Genomic DNA, 26,656 nt, shown 5'->3' with positions numbered 1-26,656 from the left:
TCTACAGCCGCTCCCAAAACTGTGATTGTGCCCGAAAGAATCTAAATGTTTGTGTAGGGCTGATATTCATTGTTTAATGGAGTTTTTAAAGCCAAAATTGTCAAGAGCTGTATCTATGAAATTCCAGGAAAGGCTATCAAAAGCCTTTTCAAAATCTATCATAGCAATAGCCCTGGTATTTGGGGGGTTTTTTTGCTATATGTTCAAGAACGTATTATATTAAACGAATTTTTTCGTCAATATATCTACCCTTAATAAAACCTGTTTGGTCATTATGAATAATTTTATTCAGATTTTTTTTTTTTTTTGTTCTGTTGGCTACTGTGCCTGTGGCTATTTTACATACAGTTTTCAGAAGTGTTAAAAGCTTTGTTTGGTTTGGGTATGCACGTTATTATACCTAATTTTTGTACTATAGACATTTCATTTTCCTCATAGAAGTTGTTTATAGATCGAATAACAAAGGGCCCTAAATCTGGCCTAAACATTTTAAAGAATTCCGCTGGGAAACCCGAATATCCTGGACTTCTTTCATTTTTCATGGTTTTTTTTTTTAAAAAATCGGAGGGCTTCATCCTCTTTTATTAAACCTTCACGCTCTTCAAATTCGTGGTCTGACAGCTTGGCAAAACAGATTTTGGACATTTTTATTTTTAAATCTGTCTTAACGTTTTTCCAGAATCACTTTTCCTGGTAAAAATCTCTTGTTACTTCAAGAAGTTCTTTTTGTATTGTAATAATTTGTCCACTATATTTCTCTAATCTACTTATCAGCTTGCTATAATAATTTCTAGATTCTATTTACAAAAATATTTAGTGGGTCGTTCACCTTCTTCTATCCATAGCGCCCTAGCTCTGATAAATTTGACCCTCTTTTTATTTTCCTAAGGTTTATCAGTTCGTTTTGTTTTTGTTTTAATATTTCTACTTCACTATCGTTTTCTAATTTTGTAATTTCTTTCAACAAACTTGATTCCACTTTTGCTTGTTCGTTTCTATCTAAAAACTCCAAGTCAGTAATTGTAAGTTGAAGGCTTTTATTACCTACTTGTTAATGTAAGGTGTATCCTAGACCCTGACAACTGGCTAACAGTATTTGTATTTTTTTATCCATTATCAAAAAATGTTTTAGTTAATTTTATATATATTTTAGTCAAATCTTATGATATATAATTTTACATAAATATACATATATAACAAAAACAAACAATCCCCCCACCCCCATATCTCCCCATACTGGGCGGATTCTATTAATCCTGCCGGTGGGCATTAGGGGCCTTCAATGAAACAATAATTCAATAAACCACGTAAGAACAATGTGTTACACAACTGACATGATTCAGGAATATGTCACTTAACACCTTATCAGATTATGACCCACAGATGGTCGACACTGGCACTGGTCTGACACGGCCAACGGCCACGTAGAAGTCATTAGTTACTACCTCTGGCCTGAGTTATGATGCAATATAGGCATCTGCATAATCCCTTCCGCCATCCTTTGTCCACAAGTGGGGTTATAAGCAGAATTCAAACTGAGATTATTCAGTTAGGGCGAGAGCGTCTGAGTTAAGACCGGGCAGCGGCCAAGGAAGTTAGTTGAGAGTTGGCACCCAAGGGTGTCAAGCCAAGCTATTACCATGGCTCCCTCAACACCAGCTAATTACGGAGTCTTAAGTTTTGTACATGATATGTTTGAAGAAGAATAAAATGAACCTGATTTAAAAGACAAAAAAAAGTGTCACAAATGTAAGTACTTGCAATGTGGGTGCATTATCGTATTACTAGATTGTTACTTATTGTCGTTTGCGGACATATTTGCTTATCTTAACTTCTAAATCCGCTTAGAAGTCATAGATCTACCTATTTGTGCCTCAATTGGACTATGAGTTTATGTTCTAGTGGTGTGACCAATTTAATAACAAAAGGTGTTGGCAAGAAAACCTATCCAGTAGTTAGGATGGGACGTGTTTCACAAAGTCAATCAAGAATATTATAATAAGTCTGTTGGTATGTATATCACATATTCTGCAGTTTCATTACGATATTCAAATCACAGGTTTACTTATCGCAAATCAAATACTGTATAGAAATAGGTGTACAAACAGGTGTCTCATAATAGAGTTTCAGGGACCAATCTACCTCATGACTAATGAGTTCTATATCTTAAACCTATATAGTCTGATTTATAATAGAAACCAAGCTAAATAGGAGATTATACTTGCATTTATAACAATCAATATAAAACCCCTCTCTCTCTCTCCTCTTGTTAAGTTGATATCAAGTATAGATTCAAAACCATGCAGGGATGATACAGATTTTTGTCAACTTAATTCATATATATCAAGTGTTTCTTTTATACCCTATCAAAAATAAGCCTTATAGCATATTTTTACAGTTAATACGGTCTGCTGGTGCTAACTACTTTGAATGTTATATTTTTATTTACAGGTTTCTCTGGCTAGCTTTATAAGATTATATCGACATTAACATTTTGACGTTATACATTGTTCACTGTTTACATAATCTTGAGGGCCCCATTAAAGCCCCTCACCTCGTCTTGAAAGCGACCATGCCGTCCCACTGCGCAACCGGACGTGCAGTCTAGTCATGTTTGTTATTTAAAAATTTGACATTTGCTATTTCGTCAACAAAATTTGGCAATGCACGAATAAGCTGTCATATTGTGGGTACCGTGACAAGCCTAAAAATACTTCGCATTTCCTTTTAGAAAATTAATATGTTTTAAAAGGTTTGAAACGACACTTTCATAAATCATTTTCACAAAGCACGTCAATACATGGTGTAAAATTATGCAAGGGATAATCTTGTGTGTCTTGACTAATCTATTTATATTGGTTTGGAATAGATTCATGTATACTATTATCAGCATTTCCCGTCTTCATTAGCCCGGTCGGAAGAGAACAGTAGGACGTAAAACCGCATTTTATTTCGTCACGAAATTCAACCCATCTTTCACGGAACTGATGTATACATCTAATCTATATGGCGTGGAAGTGATCCCTAAACGAAACGATCAATTATTTAGCTTATGACAAAAGTGCTGTCAGGTTAAGGCATCGCAAGTTAAACACTGCCAAAAACGGCAAATATTCCAGTTTTAAACTGGACTAACACGTCACTGTTAGACTAATTTACAACGCATTAAACGCACAACATGCCCCTAGAATAACGAAGAGTTAATAACGAATACATTGGATTACATATCAACTGTCAGCTTCACAATGACTCAACGGTCCATTTCCCGTTGCTAAACTAATGTTTTTTCACCGGATACCTTGTAACTGAGTCTTAATAGCGTGTTGGTTTTACTTGTAATGTGTTGAAAAACGAAACATGTTGATGTTAAAATATTCTCACTTTCTCCTGTTTTTGTATAATGTACATGCAGGTATTTATATACTTTATTATTGCAGGGTAATATATCAAAAACAAATATGTACTGTATATAATCCCTGTGCTACGAGCTCGAGGTAATTAGAGTTTTCTAGTCTTCGTTAGTTCGATTGCAGCTGAAAAGAGGGGCGTTTTACCCCATTCCATTTAATTCGTACGCGGTGTTCTCTTCCCTGGGTCCAGTTTCCATGACAACATGTGTGTATATAAACACTAGAACATACATTCTTTAGGATCTAGACTCACGTCCCATGTGCGTGTTATTTTTATATACAGTAATATGCAATTGCTCCCAGCTTTCAATTTCTCTGCTAATGCAAATGAAATGTGTATTTTCGAAATGGGTAATCGACGCCAGCGTCAATGGTCTATAGCCGATGTTGATCAGTCTGTCTTGTATGGTGGTCATAACATTCTTGTAATAGTCGCCTTGACTTCAACAGTATATAAATAAACTGAAATTATTAACGTTGGTATTTATAAAAGCTCTAATTATAATCATAATAAATTAAAGCTTTGGCAATATGGGAGTCTACTCATCTTCAGAATACTATATTACACAATGAGGATGGCAAGCCATGGCTAGGCAGTAAATCTGGGTCTATCGGGATTAGAGACAAGTAAGAGTAAGAAGGCAACTCCAAGGGGAACCGAAAGCACCTTCCGAAGGAACCGAAGGCAGCGAAGACATGCCCCTAAGGAAGCCACGATTGCCTTGGTTACTAATTTAGAAATTCGTGCATACCCCATATGAACTGCATAAATACTTAAAATAGGTCATAAATCAAATCTGAGTATAAATCAACGCTGCTATGACTACTGCTACGGAACGCTGGTAAGAGATGTGGTGTTAATCCGCCTCGGTTCTCAATCTCGAACTAGACGTCAACAGGTATTCCAGTTTCTCGTGTCACCACTTGTTCTTCGATGTTGCTCCGAAAGTTATTAGCTAGCGTGGCTTGAACAACAGCTATTTCCAGTCTCAAGCAATGTATTTCATCCGTATTGTGTTGAATTGCTGCTTCGCTCGAACGAGAAATCGTTTCATGGGCGTTAGCATCTTTGTTTTTCTCGCCGGAAGTGTCCATTACGATAACCGCATTTTGGTATTCTGCTTCTGGTAAATTAGTCCCGCTTTTGATTTACTTATTTACTTTACGTATGCAATTATAACGATTCCATTTCTTATACGATTTCAGGTCTATCATGTAATTTTACTCATATAGAAATAGTACAGCGGCATAGAAATGCTGAACTGACTTTTATGCTGGATCAAATGAGTGGCGATATTTATGATATACAAGCACCTGATGGTTATATTCTATTCCAAGGTTTTCCTGGTCAGCTTAAACTTCACCCCACATGGATACCCACATCAAGTAGAGTCCATGAAACAGTCAACAATCTGACCGTGTTTACATTTCAACTAAAGGATGTGACATCACAAGATACTGGTATATATTGTTGCAGATTTGGAGGTCGAATTGTACCTGGTTGTGGTGTAAAACTTATTGTTACAGGTAAATAATGTTAATATTATTACAATACAGTTGTAAAATGAATCAATAAAAAGAAAATAGAGAATGTTAACAAAAATAACTTTCGCAAAAAAATAAACATTTCTGTTTAAGCAAAACTCTAAATATCCAACAGAAGAAAAAGAAAAGAAAATTATATAAAAAAATTCAAAAAATGAATAAAAAAAATATCATTTTTCCAAATTAGAAAAAAAAATCATTTTTTACAAATTAAAAGAAAAAAGAATAATTTTTTTTCCAAATAAACCAAAGAATAATGTTTTTTTTGTTGTTGTTTTTTTTTAAAAATCCAATTTTCAAATATATTATTTAAAAAAATGAGTAATTAAATTTTCCAAGTAAGAAAAAGAAATGTTTTTTTTTCAAAATTACTAGGAAAGAAAACCCCTCATCACAAAGCACTAAGTTTCCAAATTAATGAATTACAAAAAAACCATCAAAAATAACTAACAAAAAATGTTTCCAAATTGAAACATTAATTTACCAAATTGAAACATTAATTTCCCAAATTAAAACATTAATTTCCCAAATTAAAACATTAATTTCCCAAATTAAAACATTAATTTCCCAAATTAAAACATTAATTTCCAAGTTAGAACATTAATTTTCCAAATTAAAACATTAATTTTCCAAATTAAAACATTAATTTTCCAAATTAAAACATTAATTTTCCAAATTAAAACATTAATTTTCCAAATCAAAACATTAATTTTCCAAATCAAAACTTAGTTTCCAAATTAGTATTTTTTTAAAAAAAAAAAAATATAATATCACCAAATTATAAATATATTTCCCTTTGACATTAAAAAAAAACTGATTATCTTTTGACAAATTGAAATAGAGTCGGTCATCAAATCCCATCATGCAAGGAGTGTAAGGGTAATAACTAAGTTCCTTTTTTGCAGAAAGTAAAGTTAACTATTATCTATTGTAGACAAACCTAGTATAAGATTATCTGCACCACCAGACCAGCCAGTTTTAGATCGTGCATATAATAGAGACGAATTAAAGGGAAATATAGATCTGACTTGTAAGGCTACATCTACAACCACACCAGCTGATCACAATATATATATGGTATATACGTGGTTTAAACATGGTATATATTATGGTAATGGTGATATACTACATGACAGGGATGTTGATATAACTGATACGGAAGTTGATATAGTCTGTACAGCTACTGATGATCCTGATTGTAAAGCACTTTTACAACATTTAAAACATGAATTTACATTAAAGACAGGTCAGATATAATCGCTTTCATCTCTTTCAATTCGATATCCTACCCTGTATATGTAACAATGTACTGTGTTTGGTAAGGTTTACGAAAATTCGGAGATCCTCGAATTCACCCAAAGTTCGTCTCATCGTGGTCGTCGCTTTACCTGCTGGACTAAGTACTTTACATGATTGTGACTACTCGATTCTCGCTAGTGGCGGACTATTAAGTCATAGGGACTTGACATTAGCGAGTTGGGGGTGTTTAACGCTGTCAGTCGGCGCACAACCTAATATGAATCAGCTTTCTCTAGATCGGAACTAGGATGGCAACGCGGACAGATTGCACCTGCATGCCACCAACCTAGCGGTCCAAATTTCACTACATTTGTATACGAGAGCAACGCCCCAATAGTGAATGAAGGGAATGAAGGCGGTAAAACGTTTTTAATTGCCCCTCTGTGCTAGTCTAGAATAACATTTACAACTTCCTCTTGCGAGTTTCACAAGAATGGTCTACGATATCACCCTCGATGGAAACGGCCGTTGTGACACTACAGTGTTACATTAAATAGGTGAATTATGAATTACTTCCACGTTGTCACTCGGTTGACACTTTATCTAGTCAGGACTTTCTTTGACTTCACGTTGTGGGACCAATTATTTTAATCATCAATTAACTGACTCTGGAACACTTTTTACCTTAACTGTGTTTTATTGTCTTTATAACATCAATGATACAATGGTTATATATAGGAAACTACACTCACAGCTATGACATTAAATATAAACTAAATAGTTCTCTATCCCCTAGCTTGTGTTTTGCGGCGGGGTTTCCTAGCCTCTCAGCCAAGTAGGCTGTGGGTATAATGTTCCCCTTGGAACTCCGAATGATATCTTCTCTAGGATATCTCAATGATGTCTGAAGGGAAAGTTAACGTGCATGAGGCATGTATTGAGTCCCAGGAAATTGACCAGGTACTTCCTTTATCTGATTGGTCAGATGTATAAACGCTACCCCGGATTTCAACACAATGTACTTATATGGGCACCCATAACCACGTTTCTAACGCATGGGGTTGCCATATTTGGATTGGCAGACTATGGTGTCATTGCTCGATTTTAATGTACCAGACATTGCCATAATACTTTATGGTAATGGAAATTCTTGCCTTACCGATATCTCAGCACAAACCCCAAATCATCTTTTTGTGATATTTTTGTTTTGTTTTAATCAGTTATGGGCGATACAAGTTGTGCAGATGTTCTCGGTGTGTCAAATAATTATACTCTTCATCCAAAATGTGAGTTATCGCCTTCAAAATATTCATTATACAATTTGATTTATTGGTGCATCTTTGTCTTATTTTAAACTGCCTCTGGTCAAAGGGGCGTTATGTAAGATTTAGATAAGAACTAGCCGTTCCCGCTATACTGTTTCAAAAAAAAGGTAATGTAAAATGAATATATAGAAAATATCATTCAAATAACTTTAATTACGAAGTTATCACTGGTTGTAGTTTTGACTGGATGTGTGCATTGATCGTAACGACCGTACTTGTTATTCAAATCTTAGCCTCGCTTTTCCATATTAAAATTAAATCATTAAATGGTAGAACCGTTCTTCTCTACCTAACATCGAAACCATGTTAATAGATTTCTAATTAATAAGACCCAACATTTAAGACCTAAACGAAAACTTGCAATAGGCAGATTAAGCTCTTTCTGCCTCTTTTCAACTGACTCTGGTTTACTGTCTCTTTTTATGTGTTGTCATCATTCGCTGATTCATACCAGAGAATGTTAACCAATCAAAATTATATTACAGATGGACCATACAATATAACATTAAACTATAATGATAAACATCTTGCACCACATAAAGAAGTAAAGAAACGTGTAGGAGAAGAATTATCTGTTAACTGTATGAGCGATTGTAATCCAGCATGTGATATCAGTTGGTATAAAGATAGGACGATGTTGAGTTACAATCCACAACTCAGTATACCTGATCTACAAGAATCAGATGATGGAGTTTATATATGCACTGTGAACAATATTTATGGTGCTACAAATATTTCTTTTATTCTGGATCTGAAACGTAAGTATTTTATTGAATATCAAATTACTAAGCAGTTTCACTTATTCATTCCATAACTATGATAATAATTAAGCCCGCAAATCCTTTAGGCAATTTAACGTATGATATTTTGAAATATATGTACGAGATTATGTCATGTTCTACTGATAAACATTTAAAGCGATTAATGAATTGATGCCACGGTTCACATGTTTCTTTTGGTTTGTTTATTTTAAGAAGTGAGTCACGGTGGCTTAGTGAGTCCGGGCAAAATTTCACCCATAGCACAATGTGTGGCGTTTGCCCGTCTTCATTAGCCCAGTTGGTGCAGAACAGTAGGGCGTTGAACCTCATTTAATATTTTTTTCTAAGATGCTCCAGAGGAATCAGGTGATCGAGGAGGTGGTACTGATGTTTTTGTTGTTGTGGGTGAACTCTTTTCTATAACCAAGAAGATTTTGGCTTTTCCACGTCCGGTCATTTTACAAGATTCAATGAGTTCACCAGTGAGAGCCGACAGAAACCATATACGTTTTAAACTGACAAAAACAACCAAATCTCACCATTACAATCTGATCCTCACTATTGATGTCATAAACACTGATTATTTAGGAAAATATTGTATCGATGTTCAGAATGAAGCTGGGGAATTAAGGTTGTGTCAGAAATTAGCTGGATTTCTTCCACCGAGAAATGCAGGATTGTCTGGAGATGAGGCTGCAAGCGAAGTTTATATTGGTCAGTTGTTTTTGGTTACAAAATATATAACTGGGTTTCCTAGACCTACAATAGAAGAACAGTCTGTTATAACACCAGTGGGTGTCAATAGACATTATGTAAATTATACCCTGATTGGCAGTAACATTTCTCAACTGCACCATTATAACCTTACCCTATCGGTGCATGTGGTTACTGAACAATATCTTGGTGACTATTGTGTGGAGTTAAAGAACCGGATAGGAAAGCTATTGATCTGTCATACTCTGCAAGGTTGGTATTTATTAACATAGTACACCATTTTTAGGTTCATGTTCGTGATAATGTACTCATTTGTCATTTTTCTCTCCGGTAAAAAGACATATAAACAACGTTATACCTCCAATATTTATTGTGTCGATTACAGTTTTAATGAAAATCCTCGTGGAATTGCCTTACCAGAAATAACTAATTTGACCAATCGGTTCCTCAGCTTTTGGAATCTTGACGGCCAACCCCCTTTTGGCCGGAATCGATAAAATTGAATGGGTTATATCTCCGGAACCGTCCGTCAGGTCAATTTCTTCAGCTACCATATGAATATAATCAAATTTCAGAAAAATGGAAAGGGGCGGGGGGGGGGGGGGTGTGTACAGGTAACCTGATTGTGTAATTTGAGATATTTATCTTCACGTATTTGGACATATTCACAATATCTTAGTTGTATAAATGAAATGAAATGTGGGAGTTAACATCTTATTTATCCCGGTCAACTATGGTTCTTTGTTTATTGAGTAATAGAGACGGACATACGCCAGGCATCGGTGTTTCCTGTTCTTCTTCAAGTCGAAACGCAAAGGTGTCTTTTCTTTTAACAAAGGCCTTAGGGACACATGGTGTTTAATTCTCTGTATGGCGCTGGCTAACTAACCAGGAAGCCCAGGGTTCAATCCCGGTGTTGACCGAGAAAGTTTTCCTGGATTTTCTACCGCGGCTACCCCTTGTCGAGGGAAATGTACAGCTTGATAGATACCTTAACAGTGGGAATTGAGTTGCTTTTAGGGTAAAATTTCTTTCATGCCGCACTGTATGGTGTATGATCGTCTTCCATAGCCAAGTTGGTGTTGAAAAGTAGGACATTGTTGTATTAATCTACCAGTGATATTGGTATTGTTCTATTACAGTGATATTGTTATTTAAATCGGGTGTTGATCTACTACATCTACTAATGGCATTGTTCTATTTCAGATATAAATGGAGAGGGGGTCAACATAAGCCTACCCTGTTCATCAATCAAATTTTAAATGAAATAAAATATCGGGTTTTTCTTTTTTAATAAAATGTAAATAGTTTTGGGAAATAGTATTAATATTGTTTTATTACAGCTGCAAATCGTATTATTATTATTATTGGAATTAGTACTGGTGTTGGTATTACCGTATTTATATCAGTCATCTTAAGTTCAGTTTTCATCTACAAGAAATACCGTTTTAGCAGTAAGTATTTTTTTTTCAATGGGAGTATTTCTCTGTTTTTCTTCTGTGGCTGCTGAAATAGAAATATCAATATTGGTTAATGCCTGATTTAAAAAAAATAATAATAGCCCACCAAGTTTTTAACTTAACAACACACTTTCTGTGAATATACCTCTAGTTTTATTACATAGTGCGTAATAGACTGGCACAGGTTGGACCAAAAGTAGCGTCGAATGGACATAAAAATCCACATTCTACATTCTCTAACAAATATTCACCCGTTTCTTGAGTTGGTTCCCTTATTGTTAGTTTGTTTATCATTTTAAATGAAGTCTGTATCACTATATGCCTTGAATTGTACAGCACAGACATATAATTGAAATCATAACACGGGTTATCTCCCCTAGTATATGTAAAACTTCTGGCTGTGTTTATCTTTTACAGAGATGAAGCGTAATCGGAGAACCAACAATGCACGTATACCACGGTATGAAGAAGTGAACCTATCGTCACTCGGCCAAGGCGTAGCCACGACAAATAGAGATATCACATTTCGAGGTAACAGAGACTCTCAAAATACGTCGTCTGATTATGAACGACCAGTATCATTAATGACCATTCGACAACAAAATACTGACCACCAAGTTGACATAAACAATGCGATTGGTGATGATACCAGCACAGACCTTGAAGATGCTGTCAATGACAGGATTGATGATACTGATACTAACACTTATGATGGCAGCACAGCTACTCCAGTTATTAACAACGCGGCAGTACCACCGAATGCCTATGAACGTTTAAATGAAGAGACTCGCAACAGAACAATCAGTGTATATACAAATCTGGAATTAAATGACGAAAGCCAAAATGAACAAACGTATCCAAAATATATCGATACTCAAGGAACGTCATCTTCATATACTAGACTCGATAGAGCAACTATGAACCAAAGACCGAACTCTTATGAGAAACTGACGAAACAGGACGATACTAATGATAAGTGATAGAAATTGTGGCCACTGGGCATAATCTATAGAGCTTTTTTAAAAAAACTTCTTCATATGTAAATAATCTTAATTAAATCAACCGGTTCATAATTTCGTGTATAAGAATAAGAATAGGTTTATTGCAGTAATATAGGTCAGAGACCAAACGTTACAAATTTGAATCAACTAGAAAATGATATGTACAAATATATTTTAAAAGGTGCGATTCATTACAAAAATTATTAATTGTTGACAATTGGAGGTTTATATACAATTCTGATATAAGGTTGGGTTTTTTTTAAACGTGTGTTTGTGTTAATCAATTTCAAAATATCTGTATAAATAAGTATAATTCTGTAGTTGCAATTGAGTAGGCTATATTTACAAACAATCAACTGGGACGGACATAATTATTTACAGCAATTTATATATGATACTTGGTGACCCTTTCTATATAATGGGAGATGGATAATAATATACAAGGATCGCTAGAATTTGACAGATTTAGGAAGTTACAACGACTGATATTTGCCAAATGTACACGTTCAAAACATACATCTCTGATGTTCTTCGTTTCTATGCATTCAAACATAAAATGAAATAAATCTTCATCAAATTGATGGGATAATGGACATAATGGAAAAGTAGTTTGATTCCGTTTATGCAAATTCAAACATGTTGGTAATAGATTTAGCCTAAATTTTGTAATATTTCTCCTGTGTTTTAATTGAATGTTCGACAATAAATAAGATTCCTGAACTAGATTTATTTTGAATTTGCAATAATCTGTTAAACTTTCGCTTTCTGATAATTTAGCTGACCATTCTTGTAAGTTTATATCTGATAATCGTAACTTAATTTGACTACTAAACATGTTAAAATTGCCGATCATTTCAGTTTCAAAAACATAACCAAATCCTAAGGAATATAACATAATTCTGACCTTTGTCACCCAACTAACCCTGCCGGCTTTGTCTAATTGTTTTAACATAATAAATACTTGTTTAGGATAACGATCTATGGGCATACGCAATAGTTTACACCAATATTTAATACAACACAAAGTATAATATATGATTAAACTGTGTCTTCCACATTCCCCAAGTGTTCTAGCGTTTGAGGAACTCTTATGAATTCCTAAAATGAACTTGCAAAAGTTGTTATGCACCTTTTCAATTTCGTGCCGATATTGAAAACCCCACAACTCGGCTCCATAGATGAGGACAGGTTTTATAACATGATCAAAAATCTTGAAACACAGGTTGATATCTAAGTATTCCGTCTTTCTAATTAAACTTCTTATAGGTATCAAGGCCTTCTCCGCTTTAATTGATAAGTTAGTAATATTTTTATTCCAGTTCAATCTGGAGGAAAATATTAGGCCCAGATAGTTATAATAAGTTACAGTTTCTATTTGTTGATTATCCAAGAACCATTTCTCATTTTGCTTTATTACACCACCGTTTCTAAAGACAATTATTTTGGTTTTATCTAGATTTACTTTAAGATTAAACTTTGAACAGAATTTCTCTAACAAATAAATTTTATATTGTAAATCCCCAACTGAATCAGAGAACAATGACACGTCGTCAGCATATAATAACGATGCAATTTCTGGTGCTTCTGGAATGGTAAATATACCCCTGCAGTTTGAAGAATTTAGCATCTCAACAAGATTGTTAATATATAAACAAAATAACAATGGGCTTAAAATACACCCTTGCCTTACACTGGAATCACAATTAAACGATCGTGTTACATAAGAATCAAGTTTTACACAGGAGGTGACAGATTTATACATAGAAGTTAATGTAGCATACATTTTCCCATGGAGACCTTTATTTATTAATACAAATAGCAGTTTAATTCTGCTTAAACAATCATATGCCTTACTGAAGTCAACGTATAATACAAATAGCCTCCCTTTGGATTTGGATAGATATTTTTGTACCAGACCCTGAAGAGTAAACGCATGATCGATTGTAGACTGACCCAGCCTGGGCTTCATCAATTTTACCCTGTGTTTCTGACCAACTTTTAAGCCTCGAGTTTAGTACTGAAGCATATAGTTTAATATCGTGTATAATATATTCGGAAGAGAGACGGAGATTGTTGGTCTAACCTTAAGTTAGACATGTTGAGTTAGACTTGTTCTTGCTGTAAATAAAATTAAAATTTAAAATGCTGGTAGTCAGCATAAACTGATAGTGTTACGTGAATCCAAGCCTGCGGATTATCTAGCTTTGATATTTTGATTTTGTGTTTTTAATAAAATGTTAAGTAATCAGTGTGAATACATTTTAGCTTAAATTGAACTCTGAACACTTAGATATTGTCTGAAAAATGCAAACGAAGATCAGCGTTTTTACAGAAGTATTTAATTAAGAAGTATAATAAATTCTGATATGAGTTTCTCTCACATACAAATCTCTACACGACGCAAATTGTCTACCGACGAATACCCTACACTGGAGGTGTCAGGAAAAAAAGTGTAATTAAAGTGTACAATATCCTGTATTTTATAACATCGCGGAACTCTAATCTCCGATAACCGGTTATAGTCATTTAACCATCTAATCAATTGATTTTTGTACGCCCTACAAGGAGTAGGGTCGCCTGTCTAACCCCGTGGATTTTTCTCTGGGTCCTCCGGTTTCCTCCCACTGCCAAAGATCCCTACGCGCAAGATAATTATTGTTGAAATAAAATTGAACCATGTTATTCCAGAAATGACCATTTGTTTAACCTCTTTAATATATTAAAAAGAGAACCTGTTATAGAACTAAATAACCCCTATAATATTACGTCACCGGCAACTGTCTTGAGATCTTGCTGGCACAAACAAACTTCAGCACATCAAGCCTCTCCGTGGTAATTGGCCCAACTCCTATAGTACTAAAAGGATGAGTGAGGTTGTTTTTGTCGCTCTCTCATGGTCATACTTTATTTAACACCTATTTTCACCTTAAAGAGCACATCAAGTGACCGAACAAAATTTTCTGTACTTATAGCCAGTAGTCACTATATACATTATTCGGCAAGTTTACATCAATCTGAATCATTATATTACCGTTTACGTACCGGGGACACCTCACTTTCCCCACATCTATGTTTAGAGTCTGAGTCCACCAGACCATGACTAATTATAAACAAAGGGGGTTTAAAGTATAGTCTGTAACAAGTTTGTGACACTTCAACAAAATGACTTAAATAATATTAGTGAAAAGGGTTACATATAAAAAATACATATAATATGGATTCTTATATTATACCATTTCCAGAATTTTAATATTAATACATATATAAATTCTGACCACCTTTAGTATTAGCAATACTAAAGTTAACCAAAGCGTCCGCCATTTTGGAATGACCATTTGTGATTCAGAGGAGCTATATATATCAACTGATAAGCTGTGATTAAATATCAGTAGTTTATTTATTTTTATTTCAAATTAATTATTACATCAAAACAGCTCACAATCTAAATTTATTAGTAAACTGATTTCACCAATTTGTCCAATCTACTGATAGTGGGAAGTGTTCAACAGTAACAATAATTAGAGTGAGAAGTTTACACCAGTGATAGGGTGGCCCACGCACCTACAGAAATACAGTCCACCGCTGATAGTTCGAGACTACCACTGAAGCGTGCACATTCGCCGTGTCGAGGCCAACTTTCTGACAGTATGATACTATAAATAGCCATGGCACGTGCAATTCTCTACAAATATATCAACTATTACAGCCGTAAAAAAATTATTGTTGACGATTTTGAATAGCAGTGAAATTAAGCTTCTTGGTTATTACAGCAGATTTAGAAATTACGTTCGTTTCATTTTTTAAATCGCTTTATCATTAACTGTACCGTTAAGAGCGGCATCTTTTGGTTTAGTACAAATAATATCTCAGAAACACTCGGGTTAGACAGGAACATGATACTAGCAGTAGTTTCATTTTACTTTTACAAGCTTCTTAAAACAATTGTTGAGCTAGCTAACGTGCTCATTTCTAAATTCAATTTCTTGTTCTAGCTTTCTGTTATGTTTCGTAAAAAAGTAGTCTTGATTATCCCGACCTGTCAATCAGCCCTAGAATGGTCGATAGACTGGTTAAGCGAGACTAATTTCAAAACAAGGGCACGTAACCTATCTTTTACTCAAAAGTGTCTGGATGTTATGGACGACACATGGAACCAGTTTTCAGTCTATTATTTATAGATGATTAATGGTCATAGCTTATTAAGTACAACATGATCGTTTATTTAGTGACTATAATTGTGTGAAACTGATTTGAGGCTTGGCATATATATAAATATTGTGGCGAAATTGTCGAGATATATGGAGATATTTATTTATGGTGGGTCACCCTACCAGTGATACTAATTAATTAGACCAGACTATAGTCCTACACCCACAGTCTAGTAACCTCCTAATCCGTTATCAAAACAATCAAATGTGAGGTTAAACCTACGTACCAGTTCAGTTCTTGATTCCTTAGGCTACCTGCCCACCAGATTCAATACAGTACAATATACAAAATATACATACGGGCAAATGTGAAATTATTTACAATAGAAATTTTAAAAGATTGTTATTTATGAGAGACTAGACATTGCATTTTTTACAAATATTTAAGATGCCAATTTATATTGTTACTATTTTGGAGTAATTTGTTTCTCGATTCAAAAGCTATTCATAGATACTTTCCTAGATTTATCAATTCCTTATAATTATGTACAGTCAGAAGTTAAATAAATTTATATACACTCTATAATAATTCTATAATATGGTTTAATATATTTACAACAAATATCTTTATATTTTCTACATATTAATACATCTTCAACATCATCATTATTTTTAGCAACACAGTTATATCTACCTGTTTTTATAAATACGCTATGGGCAGATAACGGATGTTTGAAATACAATTGGCATATTTATATGGAACGGATTTGGACGAATAATATTCTAAGTCAAATGCTGATAAAAGAGACCATTTGATTAATTACAAATACGTTCTAAGCATAATTGTTTTTTAAAATATCTAATATTCTATGCTTAATGGTTTTGAAATATGACGATTTACAAGATACTCTAGTTACGGAAGCGTATAGGGGTCATGCAAAATTTTGTAGAAGGTCTCGAGATCCTGCGATCCCGTAATCACCTGGTAATTTTCTCGAGATCTCAATTTAATGTTCTCGAAATCCCCTGATAATTTTCCTACAATATTGACATCCTCTTTAAATTTTCTCGAGAATTCGAGTTAATGTTCTCGAGATATTGACATCCTATGTGAATTTTCTCGAGATCCCGAGTTAATATGAAACCTTATATGATAGTGTCTCCGCGTTGTGAAGCAACCATTTTTGGCCAAATACTTCGCACCAAATTTGATATGAAAAAATACTCTAACATTTGTTACAACGGAAAACTGCTAACTAATGAAAGAATAAACACTCGATAGGGTACCCATGATTTACACTAAATTTTAAATATGATTAAAATCGATGGGCTCTAACTAGGTTTACTGGCAAATTTTGCATTAAAGGTTTGAGTTTTTTTAATTAGGAAAAAATGGTTATTTTTATAATTTAATTTCGAAAAACAATGTTATTATTTTGTTTTTGTTATTTGGAAATATACCTGCAACAATAAGTTTTACATCACAGCCAGGTACAATTCGACCTCCAAATCTACAACAATATATACCAGTATCTTGTGATGTCACATCCTTTAGTTGAAATGTAAACACGGTCAGATTGTTGACTCTTTCATGGGCCCTATTTGAATTGTATATTCATCTGGGGTAAAGTTTAAGCTGACCAGGAAAACCTTGGAATAGAATAGAATTATGATCCTGTATAAAAGTCAGTTCAGCTTTTTTTATGCCGTTGTACTATTTCTATGAGTAAAATTACAAGATAAATCTAAAATCGTATAATAAATGAAATAGTTACAATTGGATACGTGAATTAGATATACATATAAAGTAATAAAGCAATACTGTTATAGTTATGGTCATCATACAATACTGTTATAGTCATGGCCATCATACAAGACAGATTGATCAACATTGGTTATACACCATTGACGCGGGCGTTGATTGCTCATTTCAAAAATGTATACTTCATTTGCATTTAGTAGTAGAAACCCGGAAAGATAATGAGAAACATCACTTACGAAATAAATGAAAGACGAGAGCACGCTAATTACCTCGAGTTTACATTATGCAAGAGCTAAATCTGCCTATTGCAGGTCTTTGTTCAGACATAAAATGTTAGATAAACTATTAATTAGACATAAATTAACTTATCCGGACCATAATCAACTCTCGATGTCAACTCTAGCCTGTGATATTTACTGTATTTGTATCTGATTTGCTACACAACTGTCATTCATGTTTTAATCATAAAATACCGACTTTAGTAATGATGATCGAGACTAGGCCGTAAACTCAATCACTAAAATGTAAAATTTTCAGCAAATTCCTTTAACATTATCTAGTTTTTAACTATTGTAGGGAGTCCCGCCAGCCCTTTATCTAATCTCCCATAATGTATGTTTTATATATACTCTTAAAAAAAGTAGGGGATATTCAGAAACAATACAAAACTGCGGAAATGCACTGCTGTTTTTATTAGAGGTAACCACTGTATGTTAAAAACATGCCAATTGCCTACACATGAACATAAACAGTTCATATGGGCGGCTTATCTGACTCGCAAAGAGATAAACCGTCAAAAGTGAAAATGGACGTTTTTGATTTTTGTCTTAATAATGAGTAATTACTCCACCAATCCTCAGACATTCAGCAATTTGCCGTGACATGCTCCTAATTAACCGTCCAATCACGATTTGGGTCAATCTGACCCATCCCTCTTACAATGCCACGGCCAATTCTTGCAGTGTTGTCGGTTGACGTTGACGTCGACGAACATATCTCCCGATCAAATTAAAAAAAGATACGCTAAACAGTAAATCTTATGCAAGAACCGTTAGGAAAGCAAACATGAATAGATAAACCAGCACGCGACAGTTTTCATCAACCCTTCCTGGAAGTGCCAAATTTGACAATGAACCCCTCTCATGTGTATGACGCTATAGCGTGTCGCATGTGCAGCTCAGTGCTTCTGTTGGGGCGATAAGTTCTTCATCTGTGAACATACTCTCAAAGCATGTCAAATGTCCATGACTATTTATCATATCACAACCTGCATAGGTATTTGCATTTAAATATCCCCTACTTTTTTGAAGGGTATATAAGACAGAGTTTTTACAATGTAAATAAGAAAATAAATTTAATGAATTTTATCAAATATCATGCTCAAAATAACCTTACACTCTCCTACAAATAAAAACATCGGCCTATTTAGGGTTGGTTGATAATTCTTGTTATGTATACATACGTTTCTTTGTCGTGCAGAATGCCACGTTCAACAGCGCACAGTGAAATATTACAATCAATTATCCTATTTAGTGAACACTTACAAACAATTATGCTATTTAGTGAACAATTACAAACAATTATGCTATTTAGTGAACAATTACAAACAATTGTGCTATTTAGTGAACAATTACAAACAATTATGCTATTTAGTGAATAATTACAAACAATTGTTCTATTTAGGGAACAATTACAAACAATTATGCTATTTAGTGAACAATTACAAACTATTATGCTATTTAGTGAACAATTATAAACAATTATGCTATTTACTGAACGAAAAGTCCAGCGTCGATACTACCAACAATCAAAATTGAAAATGCATTACCAATGTTTCAAAATTATCTGTTTAGACAATGGTTGGTCACCATTGCGTATTGTTCTATCAATGACACCATAATCGTCCTATTTATCAACAATGGTTCCTGCGCGTTATTTTTTTTAGTCATCAATCCGTCATCCGTAAAACTGTTCTTGAGGTTTCTGTGAAATGGGGTTCAACGTCCACATATTTGGACAGGCGACCTAACTTCTTGTCACGTAAAACCGAGGACAGATCTTATGATACAGCGGGCACGTGCTACCCCCCCCCCCCCCCCAGAGAGAGAGATTGGGTTTAACGTCCACTCGACACAAACTAGGTCATTTCGGGACCAACACATGGTTCAATTTTATTTCAATAATTCGCTAGCGCGTAGGGGTGTTTAGCAGTCGGGAGAAACCGGACAAAATAGAGGTTCGTTTAAGCATGTAAATACAATTGAGCCGTTTGGAAATGATCTCCAGAGCAAAATAGAGGTTCGTTTAAGCATGTAAATACAATTGAGCCGTTTGGAAATGATTTATAGTGGTTATATGAGTTCAGAAATGTTTCAGCTCAAAATACTGATGTTTCTCGGATGTTTCTCAATTTTTGTTCCTTTTGTTTTACTTTTCGGGATTTTTTTTAAACAGACCATTTTTATACAGGGTTAATTTTTTTACAAGTAATCATATTTTATATGTACAGGTGTTAAGTAATACGATTGGTCTCCATCCGTTTGACTACACACAGGTGGTCTAGTTTTATCATTATCACTGCCCACAGAGGCAACATCCATTCCTTCAGAACCTTGTTCTCCAGTAGAACTTGTATCGTCGACTTTCATATGGTTATCCCGAATCTCGTGGTACCTAGGTGTGTCACAGATTTCATTATCTGTTTCTGGAATCTCGTCTAATGATTGTCCATCAAATTTTTGCCTAGTTCTTTGGGCTCTAGTCATATCAATTTCCGTTATAGCCGATTTCGGCGTAATTTTGAGAGATCTATGTTTGGTTAAGCGACTTTTATCAGCACAAGGTTTGGACGATTCCGGTGTATTATTCACATAGTGTGCTTTTCTGTGCGTAGTGTCTCGAAATGTTCCAAGTGCATCTTCGGAGTTTGTAGTTCTATCTATTGGTGTTTGGACACCGAACTCTCTGGATCTCAATTTGGTTGAGTGACTTTTATCGACATGGAGTTGGATGGTGTCTGACACATCATCCGTGGGGCGGCGTTTAGAATCAAAACATGTTTCACGTGAATCATCACTAAATATATGTTTATCTATTGCAGTCTGAAAACCAGCGTCGATAGTTTCTGGCATAAAATCTGTGGTTTGTTTATGGATGGCAGATCTCTCTGCAGCCTTTCGATAAGAGACAGACCGAGTTACGGTGGAGATAGTTGTTAATTGAACGGTTTTAACCAAACCCTCGTCATCTTCTACTTCCAGACCCTTGGGTAAACACATTTTTGGAGAAGGGGTATGTTCTTGGTGTTGGGGTAATTTAGGGTAGTGAGTTCCCGTGCCAGTCGTGGATTGGATTGATACAGGTGGCCGGGGTGATCGATACCCGGTTGCTAGGGGAGAGGACTCGGATACACGAGACGGTCCCTGTACTCTAATGTCAGATAGGCTTTCTGTATCAGCTAGGTTGAGGTTCGGTATATTAGGTTCAGTCAACGATTCTCGGTTTCTGATTTCGTAAGGTTCACAATAAACGTTCGTACTGGGTGTCGCAGAGCTGGAGGTTGAGCAATATTCTGAAAAGAGATTGAATGATTTGATCTGAAGGGCGTCAAGTGTTTTGTCCTGGAAAATTTCGCCTAACTAAAACTTTATGGTATTTTTCAATCAACCTTTAATCAATTATTAGGTATTATAAAATACTTACGAACATAAGATTTCCGTATAACAATCAATAGGAGTATGATGACAATAACCAGAAAAAGGCTGATGAGTGCTATAATGGCGCCCAGAGGAACTTTTACGTGGGTTTGGTCATCTGGTATTTGCTGGTTTGTTGGGTGCTGTTCAAGTATTTGCTGTTTTGTTGTTTGTTGTTCCGGTATTTGCTGGTATGTTGTTTGTTGTTCAAGTATTCGATGGTTTGTGGTTGGTTGTTCCGGTATTTGCTGCTTTGTTGTTTGTTGTTCTGATATGTGCTGGTTTGTTGTTTGTTGTTCATGTATTTGCTGGTTTGTGGTTTGTTGTCCCTTTATTTGCTGATATGTAGTTTGCTGTTCAAGTATTTGCTGGTTTGTGGTTTGTTGTTCCGGTATTTGCTGGTTTGTTGTTTGTTGTTCAAGTATTTGCCGGTTTGTTGTTTGTTGATCCGGTATTTGACAGTTTGTTGTTTGTTCTTTTGATATGTGATGTTCAGTTTCCTGTATTGGTGTTATACCCCCTGATGGTTGCTTCTCTGGCTTTTGCTTCTCTGGTATTTGTACTGTTGGTCTTTGCTTCTCTGGTGTTAGCTCTTTGGGTGTTTGAACATCAGCGTGTACTTTAAAATATAATTGTAAATTTGATGTTGGCGTTTTAATATTGTCATCCTTACAAGCTAAATCAAATGACCGTTAATGGGGAGATATTATATCTCCTCCCAATGCGCCATTTTAAGCAATAGGAATCACTTACAAAGTACACTTTTGTTACAGTTGAATCTTTAATACGAATGTCAGTACAAAAATGGTTCAATTCCGTTCAGTATTTACAAAGATGAGTGGAATTGAAAATTTATTGATCTATGCTGCTCGGTCGTAAAAAGAAGATACCGCCATCTTTTATCGGTAGCGGAGAAACCTGGTGGGCTAATTTCGATTGAATCCAAGCCGGGAGATTATCTAGCGTTGATATTTTGATTTTGTTTTCTTAATAAAAGGCTATGTAATAAAAAGAAGATGAACCCACAAACACATTGCAATGTGCTATGAGGGCGATATAACCCGAACAACGGCGATTTTTCAAATTTCAACTGTCAATGGGTCTTTTACGTGTACGCCAAGCTGTATACTTCCCACCCGAACGACTAATCGCCGCCCTTGCCAGGTATCCTCGTCCAGCGTCGGAGGGGGGGGGGTCAAGCTGAAGAGAAACTTTCTCGGCCAACCACAGGATCGGATTTGATACCTACTGATTACTGAGCCATCGCCATTCTCACTGAGCCACTTTGGTTCCACATCAGCACGTACAACAATTTTGATATAACTAACCAGAAAATTAGCAAAGTTAAAAATCAATTTACAGAAGAAACACATGTATTTACCCAACACTGTGAGGTATATGTCATCATGGAAAATATCTATCAAGTGTAATTGACATCTGTAGATACCAGAATCGTCAAGAGTGGTGTTGGCAATAGTTACAAATATTTCTCTATTATCTCCGTTAGATCTTTCTGTGACATTATATAGTCTATTATCTGATAGCTGTAATAGAAGAAATGAAATGGAGTTTGTTGCACCAATTCGGTTAATGAAGACGGACCTGTACCAGAGCAACAAGCTAAGGTGGAGAAAGAGATGGGGTTTAACATCCACTCGACACAAACTAGGTCATTTCATGACTAACACATCGTTCAATTTTTATTTCAATAATTCGCCTGTTCGTAGGGGTTTAGCAGTGGGAGGAAACCGGAGAACCCAGAGAAAACCAGCGAGGTTGGACAGGCGACCCTACTCCTTGTCACGAACAAGTGGGGCTTCGAAACCACGCCACTTGACTCAATGGCAGACCTTATGATGCAACGCGCACGCGTTAAACCACTTCACCATAGTCTCTTTATATCGTTGCCTAGATATGCCATTATCTCTGGTCTCCAGAAAAGTTTATGTGTACTCAAAAGCTTTGTGCTACGGGGATACTGATTGGTCGTATTATGACTCACCGGATCCTTTGATTCGCGGAGGCCGCCGTTTTTGAAAGTTTTGTGACAGAAGCATTCTGCTTGTTTTACCCAGAGTGTGAACTAATACAACAAGATAACGCATGAATAACCTTTGTTTAATGATAAGAAATGGGGTTTAGCGTCCTACTGGGCTATGAAGACGGGCATACGCCATCCAGTGTGCTATGAGGGACATTTTGCTATAGTCTAATTTAAAATCGAATTCAAACTGTAAAGTGTCGTTTTACGCGCAGGCCGATATGTACACGGCACCTGTGTTTTCTGTCCTGCCCGAACGAGTAGACAGCTGTCTTTTTCAGACCCTTCGTCCTGCACCACTGACAAGGGGAAACCGCGCCGGAGATTCTTTGGAACTTTCTTGACCAACACCGGGAAGGAGCCAGTCTGGTTTCATTTGGGTCTAGTAAAAACAATATCATACCCTTTGTATACTGGCGTTATAGCCTGGAACATGTAGAGTCCATACTAACTCAGCGGTACAGCCCACGACAACCGATACGTTACCCTTTGATGTGACATAATCTTTTAGTTGCAGCGCGAGACCTAAAAATAACACAAACTATGAACTTTTCAAATAAAAAGAAAGTGGTACCAGATGTTCAAGAATGAGCTAGCATCCCCCTCCCTCATCCACAAGAAGCATACACTATTTGTGGAACGCCTTATACGACTATTGCATTTTTCTTGGATATTTGTATTTAAAACTAAAATAAATTAAATATTCATACTGAAACAATAATTTGAATTATTCATCTGTACATACTATTAGATAGCATAGCCTAAATACAGACCCATGTGGAATACCGCGTTGTGAGCTTGAAATAATAAAATATTTAGCTACACTGGCTAAAACAACTGAAGGTAACTGGTTTATCTATACTAAAGGTGCGTTATGCAAGATTTAGATAAATGGCTGACAGGTTCTTGCTATAAAAGTTCAAAAACAAATAATGCAAAATTCAAATTACTTTATGAGCGAAGTTGTCGCGGTGTTTGAAGTTGTAGTATACTGTATATTGTATATGGTATCAACGGTACTTGACAACCGAGATTAAGCATCGATTAACCATTTTGAAATTAAATTATTAAATGGCGACCGTGTTAAATCCATTGCTATGTGAATAAACATAATAATTTATATAACACTTAAGGTCAAAAAAGCCTCATTTAGGCCGATTTAGCTCTTACATAATGCATCTGTAACACTCACCAATTATTCTAACCAAATATATAATAAATGTAAAACAGGTTAGTATCTTCATCTTGTTCACTGTTCACAGTTAAAGTCTATAATAAACATATAACTAAACAATATGTTTAGATCGCCAAAATAAATAAACCTCCGTCTTATTTCTGATTGAAGTTTAGTCAAAACAAGTCACATTTCCGTTTCCCGTGTAGACGATTTGTCAATACAATGCAATAAATATGTAACCCTATCTTGCCCACATGGATAACAAAACGCGGTTTTGCTCGTGCTATTATGTAGCACTTGGGGTATGGAGTTGACTCGCAAACCAGCCAAAACACAGATATTTGAGGGGGGGGGGGGAGTGATACCGTCCACTCGACACAATTTTATTTCAATAATTTGCTTGCGTGTAGGAGTCTTTAGCAGTGGGGGGGGGGGGGGGAGCGGGGGTCCCGGAGAAAACCCACTACGTTGGATAGGCAACCTTACTCCTTTTCACATACCAGCGGGGAATCGAAACCAAATCAGTTGATCCAATTACAGACCTTATGATACAACGCGCATCGAACACGGGACCTCAAGGTAGGGAGCCAGCGTCTTACTGTGCCATCTTGGCTCCCTTTAGTAGATAATATTAAATAAGCTATAAAACCCACAACTTTAACGACGACGGTTTTATAGCAAGCATTAGGTTAAAATGATCCCTTTGGATTAAAACACAGTCTCCGAGACTAAAGTTGACATAAATTTAAGTGTCAGTTATAGGGACATGTAATCATATTTACACATATTTAACGACAGTGTTTTGTACTGTAGACATATACGAGTGTTTACTATTCGTTGATTGTTCGTTATCAGTTGGGAGGGGGAGGGGGATGGACGAATGGTTAGCACATGCGCGCTATCATAAGGTCTGTCATTGAGTCAACTGGCGTGGTTTCGATCCCCGGGTTGTACGTGACAATGAGTAGGTTTTCTCCTGGTCCTCCGGTTTCCTCCCACTGCTAAAGACCCCTACGCGCAAGCGAATTATTGGAATAAAATTAAACCATATATTAGTCCCGAAATGACCTAGTTTGTGTCGAGTGGACGTTAAACCCCATTTCTCCCTCTGTCCTTATCAGTTGTACATGCATGCATCGAGTAGCTTTATGTGTCATATATAAAACAAGTTTATAAAACGTCTTTGTCACGTAGATATCCTTTAAGTTATTTAAATCTTTTGATATTATTATAATCGAAGACCCTCGTTTTTTCTATTAGCAGAAAAAGCTTAAAGGATAGCTTTTCGTTGGTTCGTGTAAATATTTTAAAGAAGTGTGTTTATTTCGCGTTTACTTGTCTAAAGTGTCTAAATACGACATATTGGAAACGAAGTGACGACCTCTATTCTATTTCATCAAACACCCCCCGGCTAAACAATTATGAAATTTGGTAGGGTGGCCCCATATAACACTATAGGGTTATTTTAGGTCTAAGAACGGTGTTCTGTGTAATATAGAAATCTTTATCTACATGATGTGTGACGAAAACTAGGGTAATGAAGTAGCTTACACTACTCTGCTACTATCTTAGTCTAACGCACAGACACTTATGTCAGTATCCATTTCTGGAAAGTTGGGTGAACACATCACCCTAGCGCGAACCTTATGTAGAACTATCAAGACGTATGTATGTTTAAGCCGTTCTGGTCTGATCTGAGCAAGAAAGGGCGTTAAACTCAGACCGTGGATAATTTAGTAACTCGAAAAGTACTATCATAACTTTATAGTTTGCTGTATTTGTTTAATTATATAAACTTAGTAACAACATAAACGGTGTTCCAGAGTCAGTTAATTGATGATTGAAATAATTGATCCAACAACGTGAAGTCGAAGAAAGTCATAGACGATAATGTCCTACCCCATTACACAATATATGAAGATTTCTAAAAGATGTCAACCAATGGGGGCAAAAATCCAACTGAAATAAGATCATTCTCGTGTTGTGCAGTAATGCAATGACAATATCTATAATCATGTACATGTGTTATCGAAAGATTTGTTCGGTGCTTTTTGTTGGCCTTTTTTTATATTTTTTGAAATGATCAAATGCACACGTACCCATAGAACAAAACACGTTAATCCCAATTTGTATCCTAGGATAGAGAGTGTTATTATAGTGTAGAAGTCATAATCTACGGTAATAAATATAGGCTTACAATGTTATCTAAATTATTAATTAGACATGAATTAAGTAATCCGGATCATAATCAACTCTCGATGTCAATGCTAGCATGCGATATTTACTGGATTAGGATCCGATTTGCTGCTTAACTTCCATTTATGATTTAATCATGAAATGGATAATCAAGACTATGTTTTTTATAGTATCGACTTTAG

The 26,656-nt window shown here is 35.5% G+C and overlaps 1 long non-coding RNA gene across 1 annotated transcript; it reads right to left on the bottom strand.

Moving 5' to 3' along the window:
- Positions 1–20,405: 20,405 nt before the first annotated feature.
- On the bottom strand, positions 20,406–22,593 carry LOC126830624 (uncharacterized). Its single transcript, XR_007683887.2, has 3 exons — positions 22,442–22,593; positions 21,068–21,679; positions 20,406–20,936 (listed from the first exon to the last, which is right to left on the bottom strand). It is a non-coding gene; the product is annotated as an uncharacterized LOC126830624 (long non-coding RNA).
- Positions 22,594–26,656: the final 4,063 nt, after the last annotated feature.

The sequence above is a fragment of the Patella vulgata genome, chromosome 8 (genome assembly GCF_932274485.2).
Source record: "Patella vulgata chromosome 8, xgPatVulg1.2, whole genome shotgun sequence".
Classification (NCBI taxonomy): Eukaryota; Metazoa; Mollusca; class Gastropoda; family Patellidae; genus Patella; species Patella vulgata.
The sequence above is the reverse complement of the archived record's forward strand: the minus strand, read 5'-3'. Positions and strand labels throughout refer to the sequence as shown.